This window comes from Sapajus apella, unplaced genomic scaffold (assembly GCF_009761245.1).
Source record: "Sapajus apella isolate SASKATOON/1434 unplaced genomic scaffold, GSC_monkey_1.0 scaffold28, whole genome shotgun sequence".
Lineage (NCBI taxonomy): Eukaryota > Metazoa > Chordata > Mammalia > Primates > Cebidae > Sapajus > Sapajus apella.
Genome location: NW_022436968.1, coordinates 8,957,064 through 8,965,868, shown reverse-complemented (window position 1 = coordinate 8,965,868; position 8,805 = coordinate 8,957,064).

Sequence of the window (8,805 nt, the reverse complement as noted above, 5' to 3'; positions counted from 1 at the left end):
GGGGGGGGGGGGGGGAGCTGGGGAGAGATAGCAAGGGGAGAAATGCCAGATGTAGGTGATGGGGAGGAAGGCAGCAAATCACACTGCCACATGTGTACCTATGCAACAATTTTGCATGTTCTTCACATGTACCCCAAAACCTAAAATGCAATAAAATAAATAAATGGGGGGAAAAAAAAAGAAAGTCAACGGGAGGTTACAGCTTACGAGATGCATGGTATAGTTCAAGTAAAATGAATATACATCAAATCTTTGTGTAGTCACGGAAGATGTTATGTCTTACTATGAGAAAAATCTAAGCACCAGCCATTTGCCAAGATTTGTTTGACCTAAATTTTTTTTTTAATTTTAAGGTTAATGTAATATTCTTAAAAGTATCATGCTAACATTAATGAAGATGCAAGACTTGAAATAACAAATATAGTAATTTGTCAAAAAGCTTTCAAAAAACTATATTGTTCTGTGGCAACTCTCTGATCTCCAGGGTTAAAAAAGGAATACACTGTCCTAGTCTATGGAGTTTGAAAATTCATTGCTGAGAAGAATGCTAAAAAATAGGTCAGGTGGGGTCAACTACAGGACTGAGGCCCTGACTGGGAACCAAAGCCAAATCGTTCGTTTATAAACATGACTTAGTAACTCATAGAAGCAGAGAATACAATAGTGACTACCAGAGGTTGGGGGTGAGGGAAATGGGAAGTTGTTGTTCGATGGATATAAAATTTCAGTTATGCTAAATGACTATATTACAGATGTCTGCTGTATAATATTGTGCCTATAGTTAACAATACAGTATTTTGCACATCAAAATGTGTTAAAAGAGTAGAGCTAATGTCACATGTTCTTACCAAAAAAAAAAAAAAAAAAGAAAGAAAAATGATGCAGGAAACTTTGGGAGGTATTGGATGTGTCTATTACCTTGACAATGGTGATGGTACCTCAGGTGTTTGTGTATCGCCAACCTCATCAAATTGTATATATTAAATATGCATAGTTATTTATACATCAATTATATTTTAATAAAGATGTTTCAGGAAGTGACTTAGTGGGTTGGGAAACTATTCACCTTTATCCACCTCTGGAAATTTATCTAAAATATTCCTAAACCTTAATATTGTAAGTACCTATACCATATTATTTTCTAAAGGAAAATAACAATTATCATAAATTATTATGAAATAATAGAATATAATTTATTATCGGAACAAGCATTACTCTTCCACACATCCAATGTTTTGAAGATTCCACTTGAAGCCTTTGTCGTCTCTTTTGAGGAGAACACATTGACATAAAGTAACTTGTAGGAAATTGATAATAGGTACAAACACAGTCTAAAGAAATATAAAAATATAAACTGTTGAATAATTTCTGTTACTTTATCTGTCTCAAAAATGCATATGGCTTACCATAAGATGTATGCAATTATTTATCATTAAAAAAGAATAATATTTCATATAAAAATTTTTAAAAGTTATTTTCAAGACTTTTCTTCTTTATTGCTCCATAAACTCTGAAATACTTTCTGAAGTTGGAAAGAAGGGAATGAAGTTAGAGTAAATGTGCTGGGATTTTTTTTTGTACAGCACTGGGCTATTTCTGAATTATTTCTCTATACATGGAATGTCACCCATCGAAATTCTTAGGAAACATAGGTTTGAGAAGTACTATTAGCTAATATAGAGGTAGATGGATTCTAAGCAGGAGAGTGACATTATCAGATAGCATTTTTAAAAAATTATCACTGAAGTAGTGTGGAAAATTACCTGTAATGGGAAAACTGGTTCAGAGATAAATACAATAGTATAGATGAAAGTTGAAGGGATTCTGAAACATTGTATTCACAACAGATTTAGTAAAAAGAGAACGATTTGGAAAGGAGAAAGTAAAAGAATAGATAGGGCTGAGATTCTATGAAACTTGTATTATAGGCCAGAAATGGACAAACATGCAAGGCACTTTTTACACATTATTGTTATTCTTCACCATTCATGCAATATAGGGTTTAACACCCTATTTTATGAAGAACCTGAAGTTCAAAGAGTTTAAGTAACTTATCAAACATCAAATACTACATTTAATTATGTATGAGCAATTAGAATAGACTGTAGTGGCAATTGATTGTGCTATTTTTCTAGTTACTTTGAGGGTAATTCCTACTCCACGTTGTCCTGGTGGGGCTGTAATGCACACTGCTACTGTACAGTGAAGAGATAGGCAAGTGCCTAATACCACAACTTTCTGAGGACAGTAATTGGTTCAAAATGAACACTTGACCCAAAAATAGATTGATGCGGATATTTGCCCTTAGAGTTTGAGTACAGAAGAACAATAAAATTTTTAAAATGTAAAAAAATAACAAAATGGATTAATGTCATGTGTGCCAAGTGGAGCAGCATAATCTATATTATTTTTTCATTTTCCTCCTTTTTTTCTCCCACACACTAGAGAATATTAGGAGGAAAACAGCAATAGTGTAAAAATAGAGATTAAATATTTTTAAAGAACATGAAGTACAATATAGGTGTGTACTACATCTTAAGTAGATAGGCTCCATGTAGTGACTGGTAATTAACTATTGGATGATCTCAGTCTGTGAACTTTACTCGTGTTTTCTGCACACTGTGATGCCTTTTCTCTCTTACAGAGTAAGAAAACCCCTTGCATTGCTGTTGAGTCTAATCAACCTTTACTTTCACAAGCAGGCAGGCAAAACACTGGACATACGCTGGGCTTTAGTGTCCTTGGCGTTCCAAAGCAGGTATGAGGAGGGGTGACACATATACAATAGAGTGTAGAGTCAAAGGGAGGCAACCTCCAAGGGAGAGACCAGAATTAAATCAAGCAGCATGATCAATAAAATAACCCAACCACAAAGCAGGGCAGAAAAACCTAGATCTGGAGATACAGGATGGAAACCCATAAACCAGGCAAAGAAGATTTACAATGGAGGAGAAGAATCGCAACCTGGTTTTAAGTATGCGCTTTCAGCCAGCCTATGCAGAGTGCCCGTGGCTTTAAAGAAAGTATAATAATCTGAAATGATGCCATGATTAAGACTGAAAAGTGTTTCTTACATCTGGCACTTAGGAGATAATCAGAAGCAGTAGCAACATCAGTGGCAATAGAGTGACATTGATAGGTAAGTAGGTAGGTAGGTAGGTAGAAGAATAAAATAAAGCTGAGGAAGCAGAGAGGAAAAAATGTAGGCCATAAACATGGCTGCAGAAGAAACAAGATAACAGAACATAGGGAGAGTGTTTTAGATTGAAAGAAATATAAACATGCAAACATGCTCAGATCTCAAGACACTGGAGAGAAATAAACAGAGAGAGACTATAAAACATAACAACACACAGAGAGAGAAGAGACAGAAAAAGAAATTGATAAAGCAAGAACCTGAAGAAAAACGATCAGAACATGGCATCCAAAGTACAAGGAAGGAAATGCCATGAACAGAAGTACAAATAGGAATTCCCCTGAGGACCACTAAGAGAAGGACAGGATTCCACACATATAGACATGTTGACCAATAGTGGTCACTGATTTGAAAGAATTAGCTTTTTTGTGATGTTGGCAGTGGGATCATTGCCTGACTATGATGGCATTCACCTTACAGGGTTTGAGTAGGATGTACTTCCAAAATAAATACATGCAAAAGAATTCAGTAAACACAAGGAATGGGATCAAAGGGTGCTGGCAGTTCAAATGATACAGAAACTGAACTTGTAGAGGGAACAATATATCAACATGGACATTTCTTTGCTGCACTGAGCATTCACAATTAGGAGCAAAAAAGAAAATTGGATTATGTGAAATAAGAATTTATAAAAAAGGACATGGAACTGATGAGGTTAGGGATGCAGGCAAGAGAATCACTGAAGTAAACCTGAAAGGTTAAGTGTTTGAAAACCAAAAGAAAAAAAAAAAGGAGGAAATATGAGAAAAGGAATGAATATTTATACAGTGCTTACAACAATCTTGCCAGTTGGCCAAGTAATGTGCCTACACAGTTTTATTCAGGTCTTACAGTAACCCTGTGTAACAGTGTCTATTGCTAAAATGAAGTTCAAAAAATTAAAGTGAGTTTCTCCTAGACTACCAATCTGGAATGAAAAGGGATTGTGATAAAAGAAAGAGATAATCAAATTTAAGATTTGAGGCATAGAACCAAACAACCTGGGTATATTTGAACCTAATTTGGTGCTGTAATGAAATAAAACCTATAGTAATAACTTGACAGATACTAATGATAGTCGTCATAGTTGTTACACATAAGGCAATTATCCATAGATGATAAGCAGTTTTTATCATTTTTATTGATGACTATCTTAAGTATTAATTTTGTACACCAAAGTTGAGATTTTTTTTTCTCTTAACTAGTTCTCTGACAGCTATAAAATCCCTCGGTGCTGACAGATATCTCTGATACCAAGGAGAGTGAAATCATTATCACACAGTGTTAGAAAATTTCTTCCAAGCCAACTTATTATTTTACTGTGCTTTTTTTTTTTTTCATTTCTTTCCACTTCACTCAATGGTACCAGACACTAAAAAGGAGAAAAGGCCTACTAATTGTGTGTAGTGAATAAAAAGACAAAGAGCAAAGAGAAATCAATTGCCTTGTCCTCTAACGTATTACTGCCAGCTTTAGGGTAGAATATTCTCCCATAGGATGAATGTGTTAGCAAAAGGTTGATGTACAATGACCATTCTTTCTTAGACCAGGACAAAGTATCTGAAAAACTACCAGTTTTAATTGGCTTATTGTCTTCCTCAGAGAAGAAGAATCAGCAGCGTGTACAAAGAGGGTAGGAACTACAATCAGACTCCCTAGTTTCTCATTTCAGCCGTGCTACCTCTAACTTTGAGACTAGAATAAGTTAGTGAATGGTATTGTAGAGAGGTAATCTGGAAGACAGGAATAGTAAGCATGCTAGTAACTATTTGGGGTATTAAAGCACCTTGTGATCCAACAAGATATTGTACCACAGCAGTTAACCCATAGTGAGGCTCTGCTCCTTTTATTACTATCTGACTGGCAGAGAAAGGCTAATTCTTTACCAGTCCATTTCCTTTAGGCTATCATACAAGAAGCAAAAGATTCTTTCATTATTTAGCCTCTTTTACCAATGTGCTAACAGTACAAAATTCACTTTTATAAATTTTACATTTTAAATGAAAACATGGTTGTTATCTGAATATTTGACATTAATATAGGACATGTTTCTTTATTTCAAGGGTAGGAAATAAAAACTACACCCTGCAAAGGAAAATCCCCCATATACAGGCTGATTCCTGCTGTCATCTCAGCTCCTAAGATAAGCTATCACAAGCAGGACCTTATGAACTGACTCTGTATGTCAACACACACATTTAGTTTACAGCACATGTTTTTGGTCCAACCAAGCAGCCAAAGGTCTCGAGCTTGTCCCCAGTGTAGTTCTTGTTTCAGAGCTCTGCTCTCGCATCTGAATGGTTTTAGAGTTTCACACCTAGGCAGCCCGTGATGATCACTTTTTTTTGCAGAGCATCCTCTTTCATGACTGCAAGAAATTCTCATCTCTCTCCGAGGTTGCTTAACAGACTGAGTTTTCTTTGTTTACTCTTTCCCCCTGAATTATTATTGTTTTTCTAAGGTAATTTTTCTAGTGGGTTTATTTCTATTCTTGTGGATAAAAGTTTTCTCTATACCTACCAATACTTGATAGAATGTTTATATTTAAGAACTAATATCTAATAGATATTTCTCCAAAGAAAGCATATGGTGGCCAATCAGCATATGAAAACATACTCAACATTATTAATCATTAGCAAAATCAAAATCATAAAGTGATGCCTCTTAACACCCTAGAAGATGATTATTATCAAAAACACAATAACATGTGTTGGTCAGAATATGGAAAAATTAGAATTTTTATTCATTGCTAATGGAAATGTAAAATGAAGCAGTCACTTTGGAAGACTGTTCTACAGTTCCTTGAAATATTAAACACAGAGTTACCATATGACAAAGTAATTCCACTCTTAAGTACCCATAAGAAATAAAAATATATGGCCATGTAAAAATGTATGGATCAGGTGCGGTAGCTCACACTTGTAATTCTAGCACTTTGGGAGGCCGAGGGAGGAGGATCACTTGAACCTAGCAGTCCAAGAACAGCCTGAGCAACAAAGTGAGACCCCATCTCTTAAAAAATTTAAATATTAAAAAGTGTATACAGAAATATTCATAACAGCATTATTCATAATAGCAAAAAAGTGCAGTTAATCCAAAGGACCATCAACTGATGAATGGATAAACAAAATGTGATAAATCCACACAATGGAATGTTATTCAGCAATAAAAAGAAATTAATCTCTAATATAGACTAGACTACAACATAGATGAATCTTGACAACATAATGCTAAGTGAAAAACCCTTTCACAAAAGACCACATGGTATAATTTGGCTCTGTGTCCCCAGCAAAATCTCATCTTGAATTGTAATCCCCAGCTTTTGAGGGAAGGACCTAGTGGGAGGTGATTAGATCATTGGGGGCAGTTTCCCCCATGCAGTTCTTGTGACAGTGAAGAAGTTCCCACGAGAGTTGGTGGTTTTAAAAGTGTTTGTCAGTTCCTCCTCCATTACTATCTCTCTCTTCTGCTTCCTTGTTTGGAAGGTGCTTGCCTCTGCTTTGCTTTACACCATGATTGTAAATCTCCTGAGGCTGCCCCAGCCAGAACTGAGAGTCAATTAAACCTCTTTTATTCATACATTATCCAGTCTTAGGTAGTATCTTTACAGTAGTGTGAAAACAGACTAATGCACCACATATTGTATGACTCCATATGCATGAAATGATAGGAACAGGCAAATCTATAGAGACAAAAAGTAGATTAATGATTGCCTAGCTTTACAGGACTGATGGGAATGAAGAATGTGGAGTGACAGCTATGGGTACAGGTTTCAATTTGAAGAGACATATATCTTCTAAAATTAGAATTTTGTGATGGTTTCACAACTCTGTAATACACTAAAAACCTTTGAATTGTATGCTTTAAATGGGTGAATTGTGTGATATATAAATTATATTTCAATGAAGCTGTAAAAGAAAAAGGAAACAAAAAAAAGTCAATACCTATACAAGCAGCCTGCAAGCTCTGTGTACCTATATAGGGTGTATTAACCGTCAAGGAATAAAGTAATCAGACACAACACAATCTGCAGGTAATGACAAAGGGAGAAACTATACCAAGAACCATGACAAAGGCAAGGAAGGAAAGCAATCCAATGTACTCCAGATGGGAGTAAATCAGAAAATTATTTCGCTTGAGGAAGGTGAAACTGATAGAAGACCAGACACGTCTGCGTGCCTTGAAAGAATATTTAGACAGTTATGAAAAGGGAAAACACAAGCTTCATGGCTAAGGAAAAATAAACATAGCTCACTCCTGGAACAGCAGTGCATTGTCCTGTAGGTCTGCAAGAAAGCATTTGTGCAGTGGGAGGGGGAGTGGTGACGGAGTGCTAAGTGTGTATCTTTCATGGGAGCAATGTAAGTAGCAACATAGCCATGTTATTTAGAGACCTGGAAATAATCCCAAAATAATCCTCAATAAATAGTACAAGTAGTTCCCTCCAAAGAAAGGGAAAAGACGACCAATGACTGCTGGTTTTATAACAAACTTTAAAAAAAAACTATTTGTCTTTTTAAACTATGTGTATATATAATTATGATAAAGATTAAAACAAACCAAACAAAGGTCATTGAAGCAGTGGCAGTGATGGCTTCTTCATCCCAGGGCAGCAGCTATGGGGGACTGTCTCACAATTTTCTTATCTTCCCTGCTCCTGAGAGAGGTAGAAGAGTCACCTCTAGAAATCCAGCCCTGATAGAGCCTACTCCTCTCACCCTTCTAGTAATTCTGTAAACATTAACTTTCTTCTATGAGATTCCTTCCCTTTATTTTTTTTCCCCTGCAACTGAATTCTGTCTTGTATAATGAAAACAGACATAAAGGAAATGCCAGTGCCTTATTCAACACCACATAGTTATTTTTGTGGGAGAAATGAGAGAGAAATTCAGGTTATCTGCTTTTCAGGCTGCTATTCTATCTGCTATAGAATCTGTTTACATGACATTGAATGTCTCATGTTTTAGTCACTGAACTAAGAAATGATGCTAAAGCACTGAAGGACATTTAGAGAGGCCAGCCCTCAGGAAGCACATAGTCTAATGGGGAAGATAAATAGTAAAGTAAGTATTTACATTAAATCAATAAAATTATAACTGTACAAAGTTCAAAGAAAGAAACATAAATATGCTATTACTGAATGTAACCAAAGGACTTGATCGTAGACTGGGAGTTCAGGAAAGTTCTCCAATGGACAACAATGTGTGTAATAAAGCTGGAAAAATTAAATCACACATTGGTCACCCAAGAAAAGGGTAGGACAATATATGGTGTATGCTTGTGGCAGACAGAAGAAAGCATGCATGAAAATATGTCATTAGGTCAATGTTTAATTGTTCAAAGCTAGAATAAAGCCCAATGTAAACAAACCATGGAAAAGTAGGAAGCCATATCAGGTAAGAAATTGTAAGCCATGGAAAAGATTTTAAACTTCATACGAACAGAATCAGAAGACATTGAAAGGTTTTAAGAGGTATTGACATTACCAGATTTTTTTTTCTTGAGACCAAGTCTGGCTCTGTCGCCCAGGCTGCTGGAGTGTAGTGGCACAATCTCAGGTCACTGGAACCTCCACCTCCCAGGTTCAAGTGATTCTCCTGCCCCAGCCTCCCAAGTAGCTGGGACTACAG